Genomic DNA, 12,500 nt, shown 5'->3' on the forward strand with positions numbered 1-12,500 from the left:
AGGGCGGAGTTACAAATGCACACACACACACACACAGGGATGGACAGAGAGAGAGAGAGATATGGAATCATCTGAATTAATTTATAGGTGTGTATTTTAACATATATGATGATTTAGTTAATATATTATCATTTTATATATGTATTATTTCATAAATTAATCATAATTTATATATTTTAATTTTTATGCATGTATTTACAATTTATAATTGTGTAATATATTTAAAGAAGCACTATTTGTTTGTATACTTTTGTTTAGTAATGTGTAATGCTCGTGTGTGTGCATGTGTCAGTGTATGTGTGTATATTTGCATGTGTGCGAGTGTGTGTGTGTGTGTGCTGTCAGTGTGACAGTGTGCAGCCTCTCTCTCTGCTGTGTGTCTGTCAGAGTGTGTCTGTAGATTGTGTTAAGTTGACACACAGCAGACCTGCAGTAATACACAACACTCAAAGACAGACGACAGGCCTTAGATCAGCACTGAGAGCATCCAACAATACAACCTCATGTTTCTCCTCAACTGGATCTGATTCAAAACAGAGATGCAAAACTGAGTTTAGTCTCGCAGATTTCACTGTAAAGATCAGCATGATCCACATTCATGTTCTATAGTTTAATTCATTCATTCATTCATTCATTCATTTTCCTTTGGCTTAGTCCCTTATTTACCAGGGGTCACCACAGAGGAATGAACCGCCAACTATTCCAGCATATGTTTTACGCAGCTGATGCCCTTCCAGCTGCAACCCAAAAACAAACACACACACACACACACACACACACACACACACACACACAATGGCCAATTTAGTTGATCAATTCCCCTATAGCACATGTGTTTAGACTGTGGGGGAAACCGGAGCACCCAAAGGAAACCCACACCAACTCAAAGAGAACATGCAAACTCCACACAGAAATGCCAACTGGCCCAGCTGGGACTCGAACCAATGACCTTCTTACTGTGAGGCCTCAGTGCTAACCACTGAGCCACTATGCCACCCTCTGTAGTTTTGATTTAGTTCTTATTCAGCCCATTAAAGGGACAGTTCACCCAAAAATGTCAATTCTGTCCTCATTTACTCTCATTACAAGTTTCTTTCCTCTGTTAAACACAAAAGAAGTATTTTGAATAATATTGAAAACTGGTGATGTCAAAAAAAGTCATCCAAAAAATATATGTATATTAATTACATATTATATTAATTATATCTATTAACGAACATGTTTTATACTTAGTGATTGACTGTTTTATTTTCATTTGTATATTGCATTATTAATTTCATCTCTGCTCTTTTGTTGTTGAAAAATCAACTCTACAGTTCAACAAAGTGACTTTTATTGACATTTGAATAGTTTGAAACAATATATTGTATAAGAAATAATATATACAGAAATAAGTCTGTAAAATAGAAGAAAAGGCTATTTATTACCAGGTTTTTATTTCATAATTTAAAACATCAATGCACACAATATATACCTTCAAGCTATTCAAAATGTCAATAAAAGTTCCCATAATGCAATTAGCAAACATGAATAACACAATACAGAAAATTATTATATACAGTGTAGCCAACATTTTTCAAAGTATCTTCTATCGTGTAACCAAATTAATATTTAGAATCACTTGGTAAAAAATGGGAAAATTGTCACTTTTTTGTGAACTATGTATTTAAGACTCCATCAGCACCAAATCTGCAATAAAATGTTGAGGTTTTTGTGTCATGCATTGATCTGCTCGTGCATTTATAATGGTTTATTAAAGCAGGTGATGCATTTTAATTTAAAATTTACTTATTTATTTTCTTTAAATGAAATCTCTCTCCACTATCTGCGTCTTCTCACACCTGAATCCTCTGCCACGTGGATTCAGAAAAACACACTCTGAGTTTCTCAGTTACTCGTGATCAGGCTTTCTTTTGTATATAAATATAATTGAATTCAGATTGCGGAGCAGTTTCTGGCTGATGAAATATCCTGGAGCAGACCTGAAACTCTTTCCGTGATGCAATTCATTTAAAAATTCCTCCATTTATTTTTTTCCCTGTCCAAAAAGAGCATGAACTTATCTCCGTGCAAACAAAAATCGACATAAAGTGAATTTGCACTAATGCAGCCCTAATCATCATTCACATTTGCATTCATTCCAATTATATCAATAATTTTGTATTGTATTTTAGTGTACTATATTGACTTAGGTGCAGATAGATTAGATAACAGATCATTTGTGTATTTTAAAACAATATTCTATATAATAAACTCTAATGAATGTTTACCATATTCATATATTAAACATTTAAATATCTGCCAAGTAAGTGAAAATGTGTTGAAGCACCATATGTTATTATGTAAAAACAAAGGTCGACAATATATATTTCTAATAATACTGCTATTATGGTTTGCAATGTTAAATTAAATCCGCATGGACTCCTAACAGTGCATTTATTTTCAATTTATAGGGATTAAATATCTGCCAAGTGAGTAAATCTAAAAGTACAAACCCTTGGGAGGAAATTGTGCTGAAGCATCATTAAGTAATGCTATAGTGGATACATATCATGCAAAATCAAATGTAAACAAGATATTTCCAAGAATACTGATATTATAGCGTTCATTTTTGCAACACTAAATTAAAATGAGATGGACTACATAACATTACATTTGTGCATATTCCAGAAAAATCTGTATGTTAACTAATGAATGTTCACCATATTCATCTATTCAATTTATAAGGAATGCAAGTGAAAGTAAATTCACTAAGAGTAAATCAAGAAAGTGTAGACCCTTTCCCAGGAAGAAATTAACCATAAATTGATGTACTTGTTGATCATGTAAAAGCAAAGATGTTTTAAAAAATACTGATATTATGGCTTTCAGCTGAAAACATGGACTAAGTAAAAGCACATTTACATGTTTTTAGTCTATAAAATGAACCAATGAATGTTCATTAAATTCATTTATTCCATTCATAAGAAATAAAACTGTGTAACTTAAAAAGTACAAATCCATACTGGGTGAAAATAGTGTTGAAACACCATAAAGTGATGCAATATTATGCTTATATCATGCATAATCAAATGTAAACGGGGTATTTGCCAGAACAATAGGGCCTTCATATTGGCAACACCAAATTAAAATCAGATGGACTCGATAGGTGTATTTTTTGTATTTTATTTTCAAGTGATTCTATAATAATCCATAACCATATGAATGCTAAATTCATCTATTTAATTTATAAGGAAATCAAACCCCTTATGACCATAAATTGATGCTATATTTGATATATATATATATATATATATATATATATATATATATATATATATATATATATATATATATATATATATATATATATATATATATATATATATATATATGTGTGTGTGTGTGGCTTTCAGGTTTGCAACACCAAATTAAGAACGTGGACTACATAAAAGTGCATTTATGTACCTTTCAATCAATATATAAAACCTACTTGCATGTCTTTCAGTCTATTAAATAAAACCAAAAAGTACAAATCCATACTGGGAGACAATAGTGTTGAAACACCATAAAGTAATGCATTATTTGATATATATCATGCTAAATCAAAAGATATTTCCAAGAACGCTAATAGTAGGGCTTTCATTTTGGCAACACCAAATTAGAATCAGATGGACGAGGTAACAGTGTATTTGTGTATTTCCAAACGATTCTATATAATAATCCATAACCATATCAATAACATACCTATATTCAGCTATTCATAGATATAAAATTGTCAATTAAAATGTACAAATCCCTTACTTGACCATAAATTGATGCTATATTTGAAAAACGAAGATATTTAAAAATGTATACTGATATTGGATATCAGTATACATCCATACATCTCTGCATATTAATGTCTGATAGATCATTGCTTTTAGATTGGCAACACCAAATTAAAAACGTGGATTGGACAAAAGCACATTTGTGTATTTTCCAATCTATCTATCTATATATCTATATATATATATATCTATCTATCTATCTATCTATCTATCTATCTATCTATCTATCTATATATATATATATATATATATATATATATATATATATATATATATATATATATATAAGTAATGAATGTTTACAGTATTCATCTACTCAACTGATAAGGAATAAAAGTAAATAAATTACATAGTACAAACTCTTGACTGGGAGAAAATAGTGTGAAAGCACCATAAAGAAAAGGTATATTTGATATCATAAAAAATCTAATGTAAACTAAATATACCTAAGAACACTGATATTATGGCTTTTTTTCCAATCTATATATAATAAACTACTATATGTTTACCATATTCGTCTATTTAATTGATAAGGAATAAAAGTAAATCAAAAAGTACAAATTGACAAAGAAATAAAAGCGTTTAAATCAACATGTACAAAACCCTTACTGACCATAAGTTGATGGTATATTTGAAAAACAAAGATATTTAAAAATGTTTACTGATATTATGGCTGTCAGATTGGCAACACCAAATTAAAAACATGGACAGGATAAAAGCACATTTGTGTATTTTCCTATCTATCTATCTATCTATCTATCAATCCTATCTATCAATCTATCAATCTATCTATCTATCTATCTATCTATCTATCTATCTATCTATCTATCTATCTATCTATCTATCTATCTATCTATCAATCCTATCTATCAATCTATCTATCTATCTATCTATCTATCTATCTATCTATCTATCTATCTATCTATCTATCTATCTATCTATCTATCTATCTATCTATCTATCTATCTATCTATCAATCCTATCTATCAATCTATCTATCTATCTATCTATCTATCTATCTATCTATCTATCTATCTATCTATCTATCTATCTATCTATCTATCTATCTATCTATCCATCTATCCATCTATCCATCCATCCATCCATCCATCCATCTCAATGAATGTTTACCATATTCGTCTATTTAATTGATAAGGAATAAAAGTAAATCAAAAAGTACAAACACTTAACAAGGAGAAAATAGTGTAAAAGCATCATAAAGAGAAGCTATATCTGATTTCTATCTTGCTAAATCTTGTCAAAATTTAAATAAACGAAACTAGACATTCCCAAGGACACTGATATAATGGCTTTCATTTTTGTAGCACCAAATTAAAATCAGATGGACTAGGTAACAGAGCATTTGTGTATTTCCAAACGATTCTATATAATAATTCATAACCATACCAATGCTACCTATAACTATTTAACTGACAAAGAAATAAAAGTGTTTAAATCACAATGTACAAACCCCTTACTGACTATAAATTGAAGCTATATGTGATGTATATCATGTAAAAACAAAGACAGATATGAAGGCTTTCAGGTTGGCAACAACAAACTAAACACCAGCTGGACTAGACTAGATAAAGGTACATTTGTGTATTTCTCTCTCTCTCTCTCTATATATATATATATGTGTGTGTACAATAAACTAATGAATGTTTACCATATTCATCAACTCAACTGATAAAGAATAAAAGTAAATACATCAAACAGTACAAACACTTCACTGGGAGAAAATAGTGTGAAAGCACCATAATGAGACGATATATTTCATATCATACAAAATCAAATGTTAACCAAATATTCCCAAGAATGCCGAAATTATGGCTTTAATTTTTGTAACACCAAATTAAAATCAGAAAGACTACATAATATTGCAAACGATTCTATATAATAATCCATAACCATATCAATGCTACCTATGTCTATTTAACTGACAAAGAAATAAAAGTGTGTAAATCAACATATACAAACCCCTTACTGATCATAAATTGATGCTATATTTCTTATATGTCATGTAAAAAAAAGATACTAATATTGTGGCTTTCAGGTTAAAAACACGTGGACTAGATAAAAGCATTTGCGTATTTTCCAATCTATATAATAAACTACTAAATGTTTATCATATTCAGTTGTTTAATTGATTGTAAACAAAAGTGAGTAAATCAAAAAGTGCAAACCCTTACTGGGAGAGAATAGCGTCATAAAGCATGCTTTGTTTGCTATGGTATATATATCCAAAGTAAAAAGAAAGGTAAACAGGATACTTACAAGAATACTGATATGTTTTCAGGGTAGATTCTGAACATTTTACGCCACAAAATGATTCATATATGCTTAAATCTGCTCTTTCTCTTGTTTAAGTACAAACACAAGAACACAAACCACATCTCAGGAATCACACACTACAGTTTTTACATCAAAAAACACAAACGCTGTGTAACCCAAACACACACGCTGATGTATATAAAGCTCACCTCTTCTCTCTGAAGGTCCGCTCCTGCTCGTGTTTTATTCCAAACAGTGTAAATCAGTCCTCTTTCGCTGCTCGCCGCTTCATATGTGAGGCATGTGTCGAAAACTCACTCGCATATGTGAGCGGTGGAGTCCCAGTGCTCACACACACACACACACACACACACACACACCGTCACACACAGATGGAGTCCAGATGGGCTGTGAGCTTTAGAAAGGCTTGCTCACTCTCTCTCTCTCTCTCTTGCTCGCTTACTCACTCACAAACACACACACACACACACACAGTTCTCTCTCTTTCTCTCTCTCTCTCTCTCGCTTGCTCACTCACCCACACAGACACACACAGACATACACACTCAAATACACTTCTCTCTCTCACTTGCGCACAGACACATAGACACAACTCACTCAAACAAACACACATAAACACACACACACACACATGTGTTCCTGTGTCTGTGTGTTTCTCATTCACACACAACACACAATAACACACACCTCTCTCTTGTCTTACACTCACTCTCTCTCGCTCTGTCTCACAAACATACAGAGACCATTCTGTCTCACATGTGCATGCACACTGCTCTCTCTCTCTTTCACTAACACACACACGTCAATATTGAGGGTTTACAGACTCTCAATAGGCATAATGTATTTTATACAGTAAAAAAACGGCTTATTATATGTCCCTACCCCTAAAACAACCCTCACATGACACCTGTGGCAACAATTAAATGTTAAAAACCTGTTAAATATAATTAGTAAGCATTTTTAAATTACAAGAGCATCAGACAAGTCCTCATAAACCACCATAATAGACTACAACTAGGTCATGCTCATGTCATTGTACAAAAACTGTCCTCATAAACCATTAAAACCAGTACTCACACACACACACTATTCTATCTTTCTCTCAGTCTGCAGTGTTGATGTCACCACTCAGGCCACTCCCACTGCATGACTCCTGGCCAATCAGCTGCTGCTCTATTCAGTGCATTAAACTAAAGGAGTCTGATTAACATAAGTAACAGCTCTGGCACTCAAAGGATAAACAGAGCAAACGCCAGCTGAAAAGAGGGAGCCGTTACCCATAAACACCCACAAAAACTCAGCCGTTACTGCAGTCTGAATGACCCCCTCTCCCTCCCTCCAAAAAGAGCATTTTATTACTCAAAGGTTGAGACCTAGCTGATGTCTTAAAATACAACAGATACAAATGAGTCAAGTGCTGATCTAAAACACACAGCATTGAGCTTTCATTCAGTTTTATCAGCTTATTTCATTTGTTAATAAGGTCACACTTCATTTTAATGTACAATTCCCACTATTAACTGTGACTTTTGACTTAATCAACTCATAGTTTGCTGCGTTTTAATAGTTATTAATGTTGTAGTTAGGTAGGGTTATGGATGTAAGATCATGCAAAGTATGTAATAAGTGCTAATAAAAAGCCAATATCTTAATAATATCAGGTAATAAATCAGTTAATAGTGAGAATTGATGCTTATACTAAATCGTTATGTGCATGTTCATTTTTTTATGGGCATATATTTATATTTTATAGTCCTATTTAAATGTTTGTTTATTTTATTATTTATTTTGCTTAAGAAGACAGAAAGCACACTTTTGCTATTAATTAAAATAAATAAATAAATACATAGCCATTATTTTAATAATATCATTGAAATCAGAATTGATAATGTGCATATGTTAATTTTTATGGGCATGTATTTATATTTATATAGCCCTATTTGTTTGTTTGTTTGTTTATTAAATTTATTTATTTTATTATTTATTTGTTTATTGGACTGATACCACACTTGCTAATAATAAAAAAATAAATAAATAAACAACTAAAATATTAGTAATGTCAGGTAATAAATTAGTTAATAGTGACAGTTGATACATAAACTAATTTGTAATAATGTGAATGTGTTAATCTTTTATGGGCATATTTATATTTTATAGCCCTATTCATTTTATTATTTATTTTAATTATTTATTTTTGCTTAATGAGACCATGAGATACCATTTTTATGAGCGTATATTTATATTTTATAGCCCTATTTATTTTTATTTTTTTTTGCTTAATGAAACGGATACCACACTTGCTATTAATAAAAATACACAAATAAACAGCCAATATCTTAATAATATCAGGTTTTAAATCAGTTATAGTGAGAAATTATAGTTAAACTAAATTGTTATAATGTGCAATTCTTCATTATTTATGGGCATATTTTTTGCCCTATTTATATATTTGTTTGTTTTTTAATTATTGTATCATTTATTTTATTAATTTATGCTTAATGAGACAGATAAAACACTTTCACTAATAATAAAAAAATTAAAAATAAACAAATAGCCAATATCTTTAAAATATACGGTAATAAATCAGTTAATACTGATAATTAATATGTAAACTAAATTTTAATAATGTGCATGCATTCATTTTTTATGGATGTATATTTATATTTTATAGCCCTATTTATTTGTTTATTTGTGTTTGTTTATTTATTTATTCATTTTATTTATTTATTTATTTATTATTATTTTTTATTTATTGCTTAATGGGACAGATACCACACCTTTATGAATAATCATTTAAAAATAGGACAATTAAATATAAATAAAAATAAAATAGTATAATGAAATATGAAAACCCCTTGATGAAATATGCATGTCAGATCATCTTCGTTTCATCTGGGATGAGGAAGGCGTATTTGAACACAATCTTACGTGTAATAAGAAACATTATCTACAATATCTGGATCTGGTTTACCTTCCACTTCTGCACAAATAAACAGAACCCTGACCAGCGGCCAAATGGTCCTGCGGTCCAAAACGAAAGTCAGAAATGCATGACCTCACGCTCAGAGATTTCTCATCACACAGAGACAGAATGAAACACGATACGAGCAGAAATAACAACAATTTATCACGTTTACTGAGAGAAACATAGATCAGTCAGATTAATTACTCAATACTGGACGTCATTACCTAATATTTAGAAAAGTATCTAAAATAAACAGATTTAAATAAATATAATCCAAAATAAACAGATTTTGGACATATATATATATTTACAGCCAGCCAAAAATCTTTCATTCATTTTCTTTTCGACTTAGTCCCTTTAATAATCTGGGGTTGCCACAGCGGAATGAACCGCCAACTTATCTAGCATATGTTTCACGCAGCGGACGCCCTTCCAGCTGCAACCCATCACTGGGAAACACCCACACACTTTTGCATTCACACTCAAACAGTATGGTCAATTTAGCTTACCCAATTCACCTGTACCACGCCAACATGGGGAGAACATGCAAACTTACCAGTGAAATATAAATATATTCTACAATTATTTCTTTATTATTAATAATTTTATTACAAATATTTTATTATCAAAATATATAAATATATTTTAATTATTTCTTCATCTATTTAATATTAATCAATTAATTAATAATTTTATTATGAATATAAATTAGGTTTATATATATATATATATGTGTGTGTGTGTGTATATATATTTGCAGTAAGCCAGACATCTGTTTTTAGATTAATAAAAATAAATAAATATAAATATATTTATTATAAATAATAATTATAATTTTTTTTGCCTTCCTATTAATATTCTTTAGTTTTTTTTAAATATGATGTTTAAAAAAGAAAGCACATTTTCATAGTAGCTCCTTAGAAGATATAATTACTATTATTAATATTAAATATTATTATAAATTTTTTACCAGGAATAAAAGCAGTTCACTTATCTAACCTAATTATACCTTTAAATTGCACTTTAAGTTGATTAATAACATCTTGCTATAAACAAATCTATTTTATATTTACAATATTTACTTCATTAAAGTAAAATATTGCTGTTTATTCTCAATATCACAATAAAAATTGAGTGAGCACAAGTCAAAACGGTTCTATAAAGCCTATTGTTGGTGTGCAGACATAGATGTGTATGTCTTTAGGGAGTGTGTTTGGCTTGATACTTGAGTTAATGAGCGTTAACACCAGCTCCCTTTATTTGCATTTGAATACACATCTATAAAAGCCGGCTTAAACACACAAAAAAACACGACTTTCCACTCAGAAACGCATCTGAAAGGAGTGTGTGGCCATTACACCACATATGGAGACGCCGCAGAAGCTGTTTCCAATGAAAAACACTGCGAATCAAAGTTTGCTGCCTATCTGGAGAGTATTTTTAGGCAACACAAAAGATGGCGCCACTATCTGAGATGCATTATTTTACAAAAAGTGTTTAAAGCTATGTATTTCAAGACAGAGCCAATCCCAAAATGTATAGTCCAAACATCCAATATGGTAGATAAATTAAAAGATAATGCATACATGCATGTTATGTGTATATACACTGCTAAAACATGTCTGTTAATTAAAAAGGGCTGTATTTTCCGTTTATTTGTGATTGTGAATTGCATTATGGGATGTTGATCTCTGCTTTGTCCACTTTTGATGTTGAGAATTTAACTCTACAGTTTAACAAAGTGACTTTTATTGACATTTTAGTAGTTTGAATACATAATAAAATGTACTAGAGATAATATATAGAGAAATAAGTTTGTAAAATAACAGAAAATGTGTTGCAGTTTATTACAAGTTGTTTGTAGAGTAATAATCACTACCTGACAAAAGTCTTGTCATCCATCCAAGTTGTAAGAGCAGCAAATAATAACTTGACCTCTAGCTGATCATTTGGAAAAGTGTCAGAAGGTGGATTTTCCTGATAAATCATCTGCTGATCTGCATTTAAATCATCACAAATGCTGCAGAAGACCTACTGGAACCCACATGGAGCCAAGATTCTCACAGAAATCAGTCAAGTTTGGTGAAGGAGAAATCATGGTTTGGAGTTACATTTAGTATGGGGAGATCTGCAACATCAACAGGCTGAGGTATCAAGACATTTGTGCTGCCCATTACATTACAAACCACAGGAGAGGGACAATTCTCCAGCAGGATAGCGCTCCTTCTCATTCTCCAGCCTCCATATCAAAGCTTCTGAAAGCAAAAAGGTCAAGCTGCTCCAGGATTGGCCAGCCCAATCACCAGATATGAACATCATTGAGCATGTCTGGGGTAAAATGGAGGAGGCATTGAAGATGAAACCAAAGAATGTTGATGAACTCTGGGAGTCCTGCAGGAACGCTTTCTTCTTCATTCCAGATGACTTTATTAATCAGTGATTAGAGTCATGTCAGAGATGTATGGATGCAGTCCTCCAAGCTCATGATGGAGTCAGACACAATATTCATTCTGTCTCCACTGCAGCAGGACTTTATATTCTATACTGGACATTATTTCTGTTCAGTGATGAGACTTTAATCTAAGCAGAGTCAGACATCACTGTCCTAATGAAATCAGTCAAAATCAAGACATGATCATATTTTATTGTGCTCAAATAAGCAAAATCTAGAAGCCTTTTCCTTTTATATGAACCACTTCTGATAGCAAATGATCAACTAGAAGTCAAGATGCTATTTGTTGTTCCTAAAACTTGGATAGGCGATAACACTTTTATGTAGTGTACAACACCAAACTGGACAATATATCACTTTAAAGTGAAAAGCTGTAGGAAGATAGATCAAGATCCCATAATGCAATTCAAAAGCACATATAAACAGCGATTAATAAAAACGTGAATCGCAAAACACGAGAAACTGCTCATCTACAGATATTTATTTACAGTGTAAGTCTAATTTAATGGATTTTTCTAAGGAAATCATAAGCAATATTTTTACCGCAGTACTCAACAGTAATATCAGATGCCATAAATCTTCCCAGAATGTAGTCACATGGTCGCAGCAGGGCGACAGATGTGAACACACACACACACACAATTTGTGTGTCAACACGAACATGGGGAGAACATGCAAACTCCACACAGAAATGCCAACTGACCTGGCTGGGGCTCGAATCAGTGACCTTCTTGCTGTGAGGCGACGGCACTACCCATTGCACCCCTGTGCCGCTCATAATAAAAGTAATAATAAAAAATAAGGGCAGCACGGTGGCGCTGTTATATGTGAACAGCCATCATCGCACCAGGACAAATTAAATGATTTGCCATAAATCATTTTGCCATAAAAATTTTATTTTGCCATAAATCTTCCCAGAATGTAGTCACATGGTTTTATTTTGGGTCAGAATGCTCTTTTTGACGCATTATAAGGAGCA

The 12,500-nt window shown here is 31.6% G+C and overlaps 1 protein-coding gene and 1 long non-coding RNA gene across 8 annotated transcripts in view; one reads left to right on the forward strand and one right to left on the reverse strand.

The window, feature by feature from the left end:
• cbfa2t2 (CBFA2/RUNX1 partner transcriptional co-repressor 2) overlaps window positions 1-12,500 on the reverse strand; it is a 101,023-nt gene that overhangs the window by 50,286 nt on the left and 38,237 nt on the right. For 2 of the 4 annotated variants that reach the window (XR_015492892.1, XR_015492891.1), the window contains exon 1: window positions 6,293-6,379. The gene's annotated coding sequence lies outside the window, so the exon portion shown is untranslated. 4 annotated transcript variants of the gene reach the window in all.
• LOC147836541 (uncharacterized) overlaps window positions 1-12,500 on the forward strand; it is a 73,890-nt gene that overhangs the window by 6,675 nt on the left and 54,715 nt on the right. The gene's annotated exons all lie outside the window — the stretch shown is intronic.

Source organism: Danio rerio, chromosome 6, assembly GCF_052040795.2.
Source record: "Danio rerio strain M-AB ecotype USA chromosome 6, GRCz13ab, whole genome shotgun sequence".
NCBI lineage: Eukaryota > Metazoa > Chordata > Actinopteri > Cypriniformes > Danionidae > Danio > Danio rerio.